Source organism: Syngnathus floridae, chromosome 20 (genome assembly GCF_059516105.1).
Source record: "Syngnathus floridae isolate MCC-2025c chromosome 20, RoL_Sflo_1.0, whole genome shotgun sequence".
Taxonomy (NCBI): domain Eukaryota; kingdom Metazoa; phylum Chordata; class Actinopteri; order Syngnathiformes; family Syngnathidae; genus Syngnathus; species Syngnathus floridae.
Window position 1 is genome coordinate 7,935,872 of NC_142432.1, and position 15,781 is coordinate 7,951,652.

Here is a 15,781-nt window from a genome sequence, read left to right on the forward strand (position 1 = left end):
AATCATGTCACAGTGGAGCGGGGTAAGTGAGCTGACTCAGTCGGGCCAAAACACGTCGATGGGAAGCGTGAGGTGTCCTCCCGTCTCGGCCTGGCTGGACGAGTCAGCGGCAGTGCTTTAAAGTGTCGCACCGAGATGTCAGTTGTGTTCTATTACAGCTATCAGTCAATATCTTCTAGCGGAGCAAATTACAGTGCTTCAACACACTTGAACGTGACAAAAGGAAGCCAACTATCGATAACCAAATGAAAACATTTGGTGACATCTTCATTTTGCATGAATTTGCTAATTAATCACAATTTTTCAACCTAAACTTACACCATAGAAGGAATAAAAGGGGATGTTAGCGGGGGATATACTTGAAAATAGACACGTTTTTGTGTCTCAAGCAACATGCTGTGACATATTGAAGGACCAATTACTCCGCTTTAAAAACACTTTGCCATTGAAAACCGAGGCCGGTGACAAAATCCATCCAATTCCAGCGGTTTGCAAGCGGCCAAGATGTATTGGACCTCTATGGGGGGACGCCGATGGAGCCAGTGGGCACGCGAGGGGAACTTTTTGGCTCCATCTCCTTTTCCCCCCGCGCCGAGAGCCTCTGGCGCTGGCCTGCGGTTGCCAGGCGCCTCCTGAGGGGACTCTATCAGAGCCAGTCAAGCCTGAAATCAATCACTCACAGCCATCAAAGCTGCCGGCCCCGTACTGCCATTGTGACGCAGCCATCTGGGCCTTGGAAAGAAGAAAAAAAAATGTCCGTATTTATTGGTCTTGAAAAGTTTGGCACATTTAAAGGCAACTTTTTGTGCGCACCTTTAGGTGTACAGTTTTTTTTTTTCAAATTTGCAATACGATATTTACGCAACTGAGCTGGCTGTATGTATACGGCAACTGTCATGTTTTAAATGTATGAAAATAAAACTATATTTTCTATACTAAAATCATACATTGAGATTAAAGTTGTGTTTTTTGAAAATAGTTGATTGAAGTAAAATTTTATTAAAGGCATAAAGTAATTAAAAAAACAAAAATTGGACACATAGATACACAAGAAACTTGTATTTTCCCAAAATGTAACAATAGCACCTTTGTGGCATTATCTGCTCTGCTTGGAACCATTAGAGGGCAGTAGAGCACCAGCACAGCTAGCGCTGATCTACTGGAAGCTCGACAACCTCCACCGGCACTGGTAGGGAAAAATAAACTTGTCAGTTTTCGGCTAGTGGACCAGAATCGCCGAAATCATAAACATTTATTGTAATTGTGACATCATCATTTTTTGACTAATGTAAACGGGTAGTGATTCTATTTTAAGGTAATGAGCTTCAACTTTTTTGGTGCATTTTTAAAAAAAATAATTTTAGTGTGTTTTCACTATTCACACAATTTCCACAATTCCATATTTATCAGACTGCTGCTACATCAGTCAGGTGGTTTAATTTGATGGTTTAGTTTAGTTTTAACGATATTTTTGCTATTGTTGAATTGCACATTGTCAGCAAGGAAACTTGCGTTTTACAAAGAGAGTGCAATTGTGTTTTCTTGCGTCTACATTAACTTCCATGTTTCCACTGAGATGGCAGTGAAAGTGGTGGTGGGTTCGGATTGTGGGGGGTTGAAGAAGTGGGATGCCCTGGTTGGTCCCATGCGCAATGTCCTCGAGCTCGGCCTGGCCTTTCCCCCCTTCTCTTTTGCTATGTAAACAAAACATCCTCGCTGTGATGGGCTCCCATAGTTAGGAATTCCACTTAAAGAGCAATATGGCAACATTCGTGTTTTCTTTTGTTCAACGCTTGAAAGCCTCTGTTTTTCTTTTTTTTTGTATATTTATATTTTATTTTATTTTTATTTTGTTGCTATGACTCACCAGTCTAATATTAGTTTATCTTTCCCTTTGGAATTTTTTAGAAGTTTCCAAATATAACTTTAGCAACAAACATGTTCCAATCAGAACTGAGAAATATTTCTTGGTATAGATAGATTACATCCCGCAATTTAAAATAGTCAAGTCCTAGAATTTGATGAAGTGTCCAAAAATGGTCATTTTGTGGTCTTAGTAACACAGTCAATTCTCATTCCAATCGTGAAAATTTTAGGAGATCAATTTAAATTTTCAAGACAGTTGTCTCAATACATTTCTGCGACATGCTCTTATTAAAAAATACTTAGGATCAAGAATTATAACTCATTTTTGATACCATTTAGATATGCTGTTTTGGTTGACATTTTATTCTCCAACATGAAGCCTTTCAAATTTCAATTGCTGAGGACATATAGTTACTTCAAAATTCTAAATGATGTGGAATTATTTGCCCGGCCTTTTTTTTTTTTACTACTTGAGAGCTACGTCACATAAATCACAAACGTTTCAGGATGACTCCGTTGTTTACTCAGGTTTTAAAACAAAACAAAACAAACAAACAAACAAAAAACGCAACAGTGTTTACAAGTGCCCGAGGGCGAAACGGGACCTTTTATTTCCCTCCCGCTAATTGTTTGATTTCCTGTTGCCGCTGGAGAGTTCAGTGTAGAGAATGGAGGAGGTGTGTGTGGGGTGGGGGTGGGGGGGTGTACAAGGCCCCGGCTTCACTTGATTTTGTCGAAAGAGGCACGATGGCTCCAGGCAAGCTTCTCTCCAGAGCTTTGTACAAATACCAAAGAGTGACATCTGACGTTGTCTGTCTGTTTCTTTTTTTCTTTTTCTTTTTTTATCATCTCCTAGTTCCCCTCCCATCCGCTATTCTGCACCGGTGCTTGTTTGAACCCTCATCCTTTCTATCTAAATTGTCTTGAATTTGTCCACCCAAGTGTCTTGTCGTTGCCAGTTTGCTAGTTTAAAATTAAAACACACGATAAGAACGCTCAGGGTCTCCCAATAAAAACAAAAAAGACGTTAAAATGTTAAAAAATTGTGTTTGTACCCCACTTTACTCCAGCAGGCGGTAAAATTTCTCGTTTGTAAGCTGCCATCGAGCGAGATGACATTTTTACGACGAGTGGCGCCGGTCAACGAGCCAGAACGCGGCTGAGCGTGGACGATGCCCCCCCCTCCCCTCCCTTCCCCACTTGCGGCCTGAGCAATGCCATATTTTGCTCCCACTGCGTCTTATAGTAGCTACTAGCTCCATTATTGTCAAGCAAATACGTAATCCACCAGAGGGAATCCACATTTTGAAATGTGGCGTGAGGGTCATTGTTCATATGTCAATGGGAGAATTCTCACCTAAGATCCCAGCTCAACTGTGACCTTAATGAGCACAAGTGCTGTCGAAAAAAAAAAAGGTTGCTTGTTAGGGATGCGGGGACCTACCTGAGGGTTTACCTCAGCAACGATTCATTAACGATTCACTTCATGTTTCAATATGATCAATTTGAACCCCGTAGTGCCCCACAAGAACCTGTACACCAAGTGCCGTTGAGATAAGGCAAATGACAACAGTGACTGACTTGTGCCCCACCAACCCTCACCCCCCCAACCCTCACCCCCCCCCAAGCCGTCAGTGGCAGTGCATTTCTGCCTTTAATCCCTCCTAATGGGGGTTGTCATCTCGGTGCTAATTTAAATGCTCCAACCACGAGGCTCCCCCACCTGGCCCAGGATAATCCCAGCGCAAAAGGGCCTCCTTCCCACAGCTCGCCGCCTGGTTTTTCGGGGGGCCCGGGGGCCCTCGCCACCCTCCTGCATGACAACAGCATCTTTCAATCATCTTTCCCTGATTGTATTAATCTTATCTGTGTTTAATTACATTTTTTAAGATTATTGCTGCATGCCATCTTTGCACGCTGTGGGGGCCACAGAGGGCTGCTCATTTCGCATGCATTTCCATTTGAGCGTAAATCCCCATCAAAGAGCGGCAGAAATTATAGGGGAGCAATTCTTCACGCTCGGGGGACTTTGTAAACTCAAACGTGTAGCCTCAAGTTATGACGCTACACGTTACGTTGTTGTTGGACGCTTCTGAAATGCTAAATCCAATTTCACAGACAGCAAATTTAATACCTAATAAGACAGTTCTTCTCAACTGACTTCACCCTGGGAACTACATTTTCCCATAGTCATTAAGTTTAGTAGAAGTCAAAAGCAAGGAAATGTCTTTCTTTCAAAGCACGTGTAATTGTGCAGTGCCTATGCAGCCATCTTTTTTTTTTGTCCTGCTCAGGGTCAAGGACTTTGAGCAATAAAATACATTTCCGTGACTGTATTTAGAAATCGAGGCGGGATATGGCAACAGCATTTTCCGTCAGTGGGACATTTTATAATTACCATGACATCTATTTCTGTTAGCCTGTCTATGACATTTTCTAAAATACCTTAGCATTAAGCTAGAAGACTTCTCATGACCTTATACGGTTTGGTTGAACATTTTGAATTCTCTGTTTTACAGTTTGACAGTAAACATCATGCATAGCCTGGTGCAGTCAAATCTCAGTTTTTGAACGTCCCGGTTCTCAAACAAATCAAAATTCGAACGAAAAATTCGAGATTTTTTTTGCTTCGGTTGTTGAACAAAAGTCGGCGGTCGAACCTCGCGAGATGAGCCGAAAGGACCCGAGAAAACCCGACCGCGCGGCCCGGATGCCGACTGACTCCGTTATTGTATTTTCGTTACTTTGAATATTAACCCCTAATCATGCCTCCAAAAAAACTTTTTACAAATCAATGTCTCAGTTGTTTAGATTCAGTCTCAGAAATCTGAGCTGCCGTCATACATGCTTTTACTTTGGGAGTGAAGGAATGAGGTCGAAATACAAAAAGTCCTGCCTCGCTACAAAAACAGATATGCTCAAACCTCATTGAATAAAGTACATAAGCAGACAAGTATATTCACATATTAAATAAATAAAAGAAACATTTGAAGCATATAATTATACCTACACACCAAATCAATAAAGAAGACATAACTAGACATTTTTGATAAGTGGTGATGAGAAAGGTTTTTATAACTTTATGATCTGATATATATATTTCTGAGGACTTTGAAATAACAAATGACTATATTGCCTAAATACCTTAATGACCCTTAAGGAACTGTGGAATGCATGCCTGATGTTTTTTTCTCTGAATCATGGACACGGCCAGAGTCGTCTTGACCGTTCAGTACTTGATTGTATCTTATGTTTTGACTAATGCTAGACGCCAGTTTTTGATTACTACTGAACGCTCTGCACAGAGGGAAATAGTTTGCCTAACAAAGCAAAGATACGGTTGAATGCGATACGACAGTGTATGTCCAAGATTGGAGAAGAATGTTCACAGGAAGGTCACGTGGAGATAAAACCAGTGGGTGCCAGAAGGAGCCACCTGAGAACTCGGCCAAAGATGATCGCCAAGGCCGAGAGACGGGATGGAAGACAACAGCCCCCTCCACACACACACACCAACAGCCCCCCACCAACACACCGAATCGCCCATAACCAGCACCACTCCCATGGAAGCAGACTCTCCTTCGAACTTGCCCCACCCCGAAGACTCATCGCCCATCAATCCCAGCCCACAATGTGCTACTGAATATAAAACTGATCTAACAACCTTGGACTTTGCCTTTTCTGAATGGAGACTTTCCGCTCTTGAAGGGCCCAGCGCTGTATTGCACTTTCCTGAAAACAGAGCTTTTTGAACAAGAATTGTGATTGAACTCAACCAATCTGTCTAAGTCTAATTTCTGCTTCAGTGTCTTTGCATTTTCCTAAATCTGAAGAAATCAAACGAGCACGCAGTGAGTAAATTGAATAACAGGTGATTGGCAAAGGCTTTTGCCGTGAGGCGCAGATAACGCGCTCCCTAAATTGTGGACAGAATCCAACAGGAACTTTGGTTTAATTTGCTCAAAATCACTGTCACCCAAGCATCTGTATGTAAATACAGTCAAACCTCGGTTTTCGAACGTCCCGGTTCTCGAACAAATCGGAATTCTAACAAAAAATTCGAGATTTTTTTTGCTTCGGTTGTCGAACAAAATTCTGAGGTCGAACCTCGCAAGATGAGCCGAAAGGACCCGAGAAAACCCGACCGCGTGGCCCGGATGCCGACTGACTCCGTTCGTTATTGTATTTTCGTTACTTTGAGGATTGTGTTAACCCCTAATCATGCCTCGAAAGAAAGCAAGTGGGAGCAGTAAAGCCATCCTAAAACACAAAGACGCTCTTAAAGCAATGCGACAGTGAGCGCCCGGGGCGCTGCGGTTGCGTGATCGGACCAAATTAAGCTCTCTGCGCACTGAGGTCCACTTAAATTTTGGAAAGTACATCAGGACTCTAAACATATTTTCTAAATTTTAGCGACGGCTCTGTCACAATAATGCGACCAGCGCGGTGCAGTTGCGCGGTCGGCGGCACGTTACGGTTGCGCGTTCGGCGGTGCGCTGCAGTTGCGCGATCGGACAAAAATGTACAAATGAAAAAAATGCTTTAAAATGTTTTTTTTTTTAAAGTCTTGAAATGGATTATTTTTTTTCCCATTATTTGTAATGAGAAAAATAGATTCGTAATTTGACCGATTCACTTCTCGAACCGCCTTCTGGAACGGATTGTGGTCGAAAACCGAGGTTTGACTGTACTTGGAGAACCGTGCAACCGAGAGGCTACTTTTAGTTTCCTCAAGACACCAAATTGTAATGTAAAAGCATGTTTTTTTTTTCTGTGGTGTCTCTAAATTGCAGATTTTCATGTAGCGCAGGTGGGCGCGGAATGTTCCCCCCGTGCTAAATGACGGTTAGCTCGAAATGCAGTCGTACCACTCCAGCCACTCTTCATCTTTATTTTTACATTGAGCTGCTTGTCGCTTTAATTTGATTTGATTCATTCTTCTTTCTTTTGTTGCCACAATTGCCGAGGATGTTGGGGATGGCGTTTAATTAACCCCGGCTAATTTTCCGCCTTTACATCAGCGTTCAAAGCGTAACAAGCACGAGGCGCTTCCACATCTGCATCATCACCAGCTCGCCGGGCCGAACGAAGCGGTGGATGCTCGAGAGTGATTGCAATCAGAGACGCGCTTTCGTCACGCAAGTAAACAAATCAAGAGCCCCATGGCTCCAGTCGAGCGGAGTGTTTGTTTGATTGCAAACTCCTCCTTTCTCTCGGGCGTGGACCCGCCGAGCTGCGCAACGACTCGGATCAATCACGGCGTGCCTCGATATAGAAAGTCTTGTCAACCCGAGGAATGGGACTGGTGGCTTCTGGTGAACTCGACTGTAAATGCTCGAATATTTTCCCTTGAGTAGGACCTCCAGGACAACTTTACATCCCACTTGTACATGTTGGTACAAAAATCCAAAGGCTATCCAGCAGCTCTGACTTGCCTGACAGGAGGACGTAATGATAACTATCAAAATATTTTTTTTTTAGAGAACAAAAAAAAAAAAGATTTGATTTTCAAAGGTTGCCGCACCTGAAAAGGGTCTACACCGCGTGAGGTGACATCACACAGGATTACACGCGTGTTATTGTTAAGATTTCAAGTCGCGTTGTAAAATAAATGTGACGGGGAGCTGGCCTCATTTAAATAATGTCTGGAGTATGAGACAGATAGAAGGGGTGGGGGGGTGTCCAGTAGGGACATAGGAATCAGTCTTGGCAGCACATAAAAATACTCGTTTTACTTCAAACGTGGCCGTTTGATCAGAAAACAGAATCCGTCTCAAATGTTCCCGTGGTATTTGTTCCATACACGTGTTTTTTCTTGTCGAGTGGATGTCCAATCAAAAGTAAAACAGGGTCGTCCTTCCAGGAGGTCAAGTCGCCGTGGCGCGGTTGAGATTTACCGGGTTAATGAGTAGAAATCGCTACGTCGATGTCATTTTGCCATATTGGAGTGTTTGACTAGGACACATTAGCATGTCCCCATTAGCAGTCCGTGTTTGACACTGGCAGAAGACTCCCCCTCAACAAAGCATTACTGATCAAAGGATTAACTAATTTAATTAACAGACTAAAGTACTTTATAACTGTTAATTACGTGCTTCCCTTCTCCGCTCCAGGCCTCTAGCACCCTTGTTTGAATGCTCCTTGTCTGGCCTAATTGACCTCTGGGGAGTTTTTGGTGTGTGCATTTGGGGGCGGGGCCTACCACCATCCAGTGGCATGCCTAAACAAATGTATCTTGGCTGAAGTGGGACTAGATTGAGCTGTGGTGACCTTTGGTGTGCCCCCACTTTGCTTTTTCAAATCCTTTTTAGATGCTTAAGCGTATTTCCATCGAAAGATGAAACGTGATGCTAGCTGCGATTCTCAAAGATAGTAAATACGATTTTTATGGTAACCTGAATTTTATTTGGTAATTATTACTATTTTTGTCCTCTTTTTCTTTAGAAAGACATCTGGATTACCTGTATATCCCTGGAAAAAAAACAACTTGTTTGTGTTACTCCTATTTCACATGGTAAAACTTTTCAATTTGGTTAAAAGTTTGCCATAATTTTGGAATGTTCCAATTTGATATTGTGAAGGTCTATGGGAGCATGTGCATGTGTACACCATTCATCAAGCACGTCAGTGGGCAGTATAGGCCTTTGAAGTAAACCATCCGTTTGTTTTTTTTTTCTCTTCTCAGAGACTTCTTCATGCCAGCGCACTGAGGCCGAGGACGGCGACTCTTTTATCCCGGACGGTGTCTCCTCTGACGCGTGGCCAATCACATTATTAACCTCCCAAGGCTGCAGTCAAAAGACTTGATATATGCGACCACGTCTCTCATCCATTCCCCCCGCCCGAGCCCGCTCCATCTTTACCCCGTCGTTCTTTTAACCCCTTCTCTCCTCTCCAATGGGTCGGTGGGGGCCAACCAAGTCCTAATGATGTCCCGGACAAGCGATCCATCAGTTGGCAATTACAACATCTGTCGCCACGACAAAGATGGCTCTCTTTCGGGGGTGACCCGTCCTTCGCCACAATTATGCCTGAGTTTGGTTTGGGGTTGATGGCAGGGGATGGGCGAGAGGGCCGGATGCATCCGGGGAGGGGGGTGGTAAAAAGGGGCCGCCTCGCAACACAGACAGACATGTTGACAGCAAACACAAACATAGCAAAACAAATGGTTCACGCCTACCTCTTTAGATTGCCATTCAAACGCACTCCACAACTCTGTGAACACTCCTCTATCTTCTATAGAGGGAAGAACCTACCAGCTGCCGTCGTCTCTCTTTGCCTATAAATAGGACCTTTCACTTGAGAACAATGAGAGGGCTCCTCTTTTCTACAGCCCGCCACGTTTCGATTTCAATAGCCATAGATCAATGGCGAACAACGGTACTGAAAAAATGATATGGGGCTTACGCTGCAAAAACAGAAGGAGAGGACAAAAGAAAACACAATAGCTTTACTTTAATTTAAACAAATAAATAAAAAACATTCACTGATGTTAAAGTATTACATTAATTAACATTTATTTATATAGTTGTTTATTTATTTATTTATTTATTTATCTATTTATTTATTTATTAAGACCAATTTTTTGCAAAATTAGCTCCTATCTAAAATTCTACATTTTACAAACATTGTTACAGTTGTCGTTCTGCATTACTGTCATTTATTGTTGTCAGAAATAGCGTAGGTGGTACTTGGTGTAAAAAGTTAGTGCGGTCCACTTCACAAACCCTCAAAATAGTCAATCAGGAATAAGGTACAATGTGGCCATGAAGCATCCTTCACTCGGCCAAGTTTAAAGTCCTGTTTCAGGTGGAAACATTTTCAGCCTTTCATACCGTCCTTTTTGTTGCCCGGTGAGAGGAAGGTATGGGACTTTTCTTTTTCTTTCGCCCCCTCCCTTTAAGTGGAGCACTGGATAGATGGCATGACATCACGGGGCAAGCTGGCAGCACAATGCAAAGGTCATGCGGCCCATTGATCTAAGGGGGGGGGGGGGGCGCCCCGGATAGACACTCCCCTGTATTATGGTTGCAACGCGCGCGGGGTCTTACGCACACTGCGCCATAGAAACGGACCACAAATGGAGCCTTGTTGTCTACCCATTCACGGGCCCGCAATCAGCGGATTTACACTTTGATGTGAAGCCGGGGAATAAAGCCCTTTTCGAGCGCTGACCTTTATCGACTGACGGATTAAAATCCATAGCCTTCTCTCTCTCTCTCTCTCTCTCTCTCTCTCTCTCTCTCTCTCTCTCTCTCTCTCTCTCTCTCTCAAACTCTTTCTCTCCAAAACTGCATATCTAAGTTATATATATATTATATATCGCCACAGAGAAATTTCTAGAGCCAGTCTGTTTTTCTTCACCTCACATTCTCTGATCTCACCCCAACGTTTTTGTCTGGCTGGAGCATTTTTCTCGACAGGAAATATAATGCCACATCTTGGCACACCTATCTTAGGGCAGTTTCGCCCTTTCCTCCATCAAACTGGATTGTTGCAAAGGCATGCAATTCTTTAAGTTTGAAAACATGTACTCGAGAAGAAGTCATGTTTGCGTGCTCTTTAAGGACCGCCTTGTCTGCAAGAATCTATTATTCCCATATTGTTTTACACCGTCCCAAATGCCTACTTGAACACGTCTCTTCCGTCTGCTGTTCTCCCGGAGGTGCCAGCTTGAAGCAAATAAACAGGATCCATCGCTTCTCAAGCTGACTGGATTTGATAGACCATCACCCCACCGCCCCATTCTGCTTCGTCAGAGACACACAGCGACGTACAAAAACACTCGGCAACCCGAGTAGTGTCACGCCAGAAGCAGCAGCCTGTATGCAGTGGTGCATTTTAAAAATCTCACATCCACTTACTGCAGCTGGTGCTTTTGGAAGGCCCACCTGAGAATTGCCAGGCCGCCCGCTGAGAGTCAACCATCAGCATTAGCGAAGATTACCACTGTGCAAGCAAAAAAAAAAAAAAAAAACACTCAGGCTTTTTCCCCGTAGAAAATACCACGACTACAAGCCTTTCCCAGAGCTCTTCTAAGTGCAATGAGACTTGGAGTCTCAGTTTACAGCCGCTGCCATCGGCCCAAAAGACCTATTTGACCCGCTGGTACACCCGGTTCCATTCGAGCAATTACTCCCCTGTTACCGCCAGCCTTTGTTAAAGAGTCGTTAATTTGTTCACTAAGCAATCAGGCTTTTAAGTGCTCTAACTGTGAGTCCAAACAGCTTCAGTGCCATATAGATGGCGAGACCTTTTGTTTTGCAAAACAATTACATCACAGCGAATCAAGCAAACAAGGCCCCGTGTGTGCAACAATGACAAGAGAATTGTGCCTTCAGGCAGAAAACATTTTACACACTAGAGATTGAAGTGGGGGATTTTCTAGTTGATGAGCATAAAGTACATGGTCCATTCTGACAAATGGGGAGAAAACAACAAGGTGCACTGAGAAAAAAAAAACAGTTCAATAAAATATTAATGGGATATATTTACAGACAAGCTTCTATAACCAACAGCGCTCTTTGGGGAATTTTAAGTTGAGAGCGCGAGAGCTCGACTGACAACCCCTTGGAGCAGCGCTACATGCGCACACCTTACATAGAAACACACTCATGAGCTCCCTTGTTTAATTTATGCAGCAAAAACAGTTTGTTCTGAAAATCCAAACACGAAAGAGTCTAAGAGCAGCTAGGCTAGGCTAACTGCGATCTTATTTGTTGAGCTCCCTTGTTTAATTTATCCAGCAAAAACAGTTTGTTCTGAAAATCCAAACAAGAAGAGTATAAGAGCGGCTAGGCTAACTGCTAGCTTATTTGTTTTTCTCCTGACAAGATAATTGTTGGATTGTGTTCATTATGTCTCCAGTACTAATAGCCTTTTTGTTTTGTTTTGTTCAGACAAATTATGTAGGTCTTACCTTAAAACTTTTTTCCAACAGTTTCGGCGGCAACTTCCGCCTTCGTCAGGGATTGTCACATGATGGTGTATGACACGTCTTTTTCAGCTGTTGTTACTAACACCTAGAGGGCCGAAACTGTCGAAAAAAAGTTTTAAGGTAAGACCTACATAATTTGTCTGAAGAAAACAAAAAGTGGACAAGATAATTGTTTGGGAGTAATCTTTCCAAGATATCCGGCAGTTGAGTATTAATTGTCTTTGATCGGAAGGGTGGAAATTAGGCCAAAATGTCCATATGAGTTGTCAGAATCTTTGTACATCGGTCAGTCCAATATTGAGCAAGATTGCTGGTTCGGTGGGGATAACATCAGCAGAAACCCACAAACAACAACCCTGTATCCCATTCCTGTCTGCTCCCCTTTTGGCAATTGCTTTCAGTGGCTCAGAAAACTTTGTTTACTTAATTTTCAAAACATATTTCTTTACCACAGGAGGTTGGTTATGACAAATTAGAAGTCTACAAATGTTCTGATGGTGTAAAGGCTCCACCTGTCACCGGGGAGACGGTGATCGGGTTTCCGAGCCGCATGGTCTCTCGGCGCCACAAAGAGTTCCATATGGTCATCCAAATGCTTGTGCCTAAAAATGCTCCCAATCTTCACCTTGGAGCTGAGCCTCTTCCACCAAATGTCACAAGGCTTCTGGAGCATGTGAGGGACAGGGTAACACAATATATATTTCACTTTATTTTTGTTATACATGCTAATAAAGCATCGCAAAGCTCTGGCCAAGATGGGCTTTTGTTTTATTTTTATATCTACATTCAGATCATAATGATCACAATAAAATTCATCATTCTGTGAAGACTCGCAAAAAAAAAATCAATAAAGATGTACAGGTTAGAATATCAACATAGCACAGACAGTTGCCGCAGATTTGCACCTTTGTCTTATGTACTAAAAAAAAAAAAACATGCCTCACGTTTGATTAGCAAGGAGAAAAAGAACGGGTGAGCTATAATTAACCGGCAGGTCGGCGCTGATGTCATTGACACAGCGAGGAGGTAGAAGGTGGCATTGCCAAGGCACCTGTTGTTGTGTAGCGCAGCATCTGATATCATTACCTACCCGGCCGGAGCGCCGATAGTCCCCGCTGGGTCGCGAACTGTCCAAGCGACCGACCTTTCACACACAAACACGCTCACACCAGCACTGTCATCTACTGTCACGATGTTCTTTACGTAACTCATTTTGACAGCCTTTAACACCTAGAGGGCAGCCAGACACACAGAGTTCCAATTACCGGTAATGGTATTTTGATGAGGTCTGCTTAACTTATGCCACTGTCAAAATGCAGCTGTACAAATATGAATGAATGATGACATGGTAGAAATCGTAAAACAAAAATATTAATGAATCACAGTGATAAGAGTTTTGGTTTAGTAAGCATGCGCTTCAAAATAGGCTCTCGGTTTTAATGTTTATAGTTAGCCAGAGAGAACACTGTGAATGTCACCGGCAAAGATGTATGAGGAAAAAAAATCCTGCCTTGGGTCTCTCAGCCATTATCTGGTGAAGTTATGATATTTTTGCAGGTTGCCTTTTTACTAATGTCCCTCTGAGTTAAAACCCGGCGTCCACTGGGACCGCATGCCATTGGCTGACAAGGTTGAAGGATTCCAGTGAATTTTCCCTTCCGATAATGGAAATATCTTGAGGCCTGTGAGACAAACAGACAGGAAACTAGCGGGAAATATCTTCATCTCTATCAAGCCTTTGTCGGCGCAAAGAACGGGCTCACCGAGCGTCCCTGTACGCACAGCGGCGGAAATACATCTGGATTGCATTGTGAGCGTCAGGCGCCCACGGGCTCGGCCCGAATGGCCGCGTACGCGAGCAAGGGTCGAGGGCCGGCGCGGCGCGGCGAGGGCTCTCCATCACGCCGCCTCTCGGCTTTGACAAGACTCTGGCTACGGGAGCACACCGGGGTCGTGCTGGGCTCACTCAAACTGTGCTCTGCTGAGCAAGGGATTCACTATCCTTTTAATGGATTACTTACCCGCATCACCTGTCCATGTGCATTGTCTTGACCGACAGGCAAAATCCTACATTTCTTTTAAAAGCAGCTCTCGGTCTGCGGAGGCCACGGAGGTTAAGTTATTATTGACGTGGACCAAAATAGTTACTCCGTATTATAAACATACCATAATTTCCGGACTATAAGTCGCGTTTTTTTTTATAGTTTGGGTGGGGGGGGCGACTTATACTCAGGAGCGACTTATATATGTTTTTTTTCACAAATTTTTACTTGATCATTAAGACATCACTTGGTAAAGTATAGTTGACCACTTCCCATGTTATTTTTAGTATAGTTGATCACTTCACATGCTTTTATATCTTTATCTTGAACATATTCAAAACATAAAGAATAGAGAAAACATCAAATAAAGCAATTAACACTTTAAAGCACCATATCCAAGTCCACAGTCTGCTGTATGTACACTTGGTCCATTTTTGCTCCTCATATTTATTATTATTATTTGTTTATTTATCATTTATTCAACACTCTTATTTATTCATTGTTTGCGCCTTCTTGGTTTTTTTTGTGTTGCTTGTATGCATATGTGTACTATCTCACCGAGGGATAGTGGGAACGTAATTTCAATCTCTTTGTGTGTCTTGGTATATGAAAAAAAATCGACAATAAAGCAGACTCTGACTTTGATAAAACAACCAAATAAACAAAACAAAAAACTACATCTGAAAAAAATTATATTTTCAGACGAAACTGGATGAGGGCGCTCTAAATTTCACCGTTGGCCGTGACTCATCAACTGGGTGGGCTTAAGAAAAATGGCACCAAAAAGAAACTCATATTTTGCAGGTTACAAACTTCAAGTTGTAAAATATGCAGCTGAAAACAGTAATCCATCCATCCATCCATCCATCCATCCATCCATCCATCCATCCATCCATCCATCCATCCATCCATCCATCCATCCATCCATCCATCCATCCATCCATCCATCCATCCATCCATCCATCCATCCTTCCATCCATCCATCCATCCATCCATCCATCCATCCATCCATCCATCCATCCATCCATCCATCCATCCATCCATCCATCCATCTTCTTCCACTTATCCGGGGGCAGCAGCTTTAGGAGGGACTCCCAGACGTTCCCAGGCCAGTTGAGAGACATAGTCTCTCCAGCGCGTCCTGGGTCGTTTCCGGGGTCTCCTACCGGTGGGACATGCCCGGAACACCTCCCCAGGGAGGCGTCCAGGAGGCATCCTGATAAGATGCCCGAGCCACCTCATCTGGCTCCTCTCAACGTGGAGGAGTAGCGACTCTACTCCGAGTCTCTCCCGGATGACCGAGCTTCTCACCCTATCTCTAAGGGAGAGCCCAGACATCCTGCGGAGAAAACTCATTTCGGCCGCTTGTATCCGGGATCTCGTTCTTTCGGTCACGACCCATAGCTCGTGACCATAGGAGCGTAAATCGACCGGTAAATTGAGAGCTTTGCCTTTTGGCTCAGCTCTCTCTTCACCACAACGGACCGGTACAGGGTCCGCATTACTGCCGACGCTGCACCGATCCACCTGTCGATCTCGCGCTCCATCCTCCCCTCACTCGTGAACAAGACTCCAAGATACTTGAACTCCTCCACTTGGGGCAATATCTCATCCCTGATCCGGAGAGGGCATTCCACCCTTTTCCGATCGAGGACCATGGACTCGGATTTGGAGGTGCTGACCCTCATCCCGACCGCTTCACACTCGGCTGCGAACCGTTCCAGCGAGAGCTGGAGATCACGGCCTGAAGAAGCCAACAGCACCACGTCATCTGCAAAAAGCAGAGACGCGATGCTGAGGTCCCCAAACCGGACCCCCTCAACGCCTCGGCTGCGCCTAGAAATTCTGTCCATAAAAATTATGAACAGAATCGGTGACAAAGGGCAGCCTTGGCGGAGTCCAACCCTCACTGGGAACGAATCCGACTTACTGCCGG

General features: G+C 43.8%; 2 long non-coding RNA genes across 3 annotated transcripts in view; one reads left to right on the plus strand and one right to left on the minus strand.

Moving 5' to 3' along the window:
- Positions 1 to 10,040, plus strand: part of LOC148381177 (uncharacterized) — a 94,233-nt gene extending 84,193 nt beyond the window's left edge. The window contains exons 3-4 of one of the 2 annotated variants that reach the window (XR_015854645.1): positions 8,311 to 8,380; positions 8,552 to 10,040. This is a non-coding gene — a long non-coding RNA (uncharacterized LOC148381177). The remainder of the gene's footprint in view (positions 1 to 8,310; positions 8,381 to 8,551) is intronic. The other variant, XR_015854643.1, reaches the window with a different exon arrangement.
- Positions 233 to 9,137, minus strand: LOC148381180 (uncharacterized). Its single transcript, XR_015854646.1, has 3 exons — positions 9,047 to 9,137; positions 1,087 to 1,186; positions 233 to 732 (listed from the first exon to the last, which is right to left on the minus strand). It is a non-coding gene; the product is annotated as an uncharacterized LOC148381180 (long non-coding RNA).
- Positions 10,041 to 15,781: the final 5,741 nt, after the last annotated feature.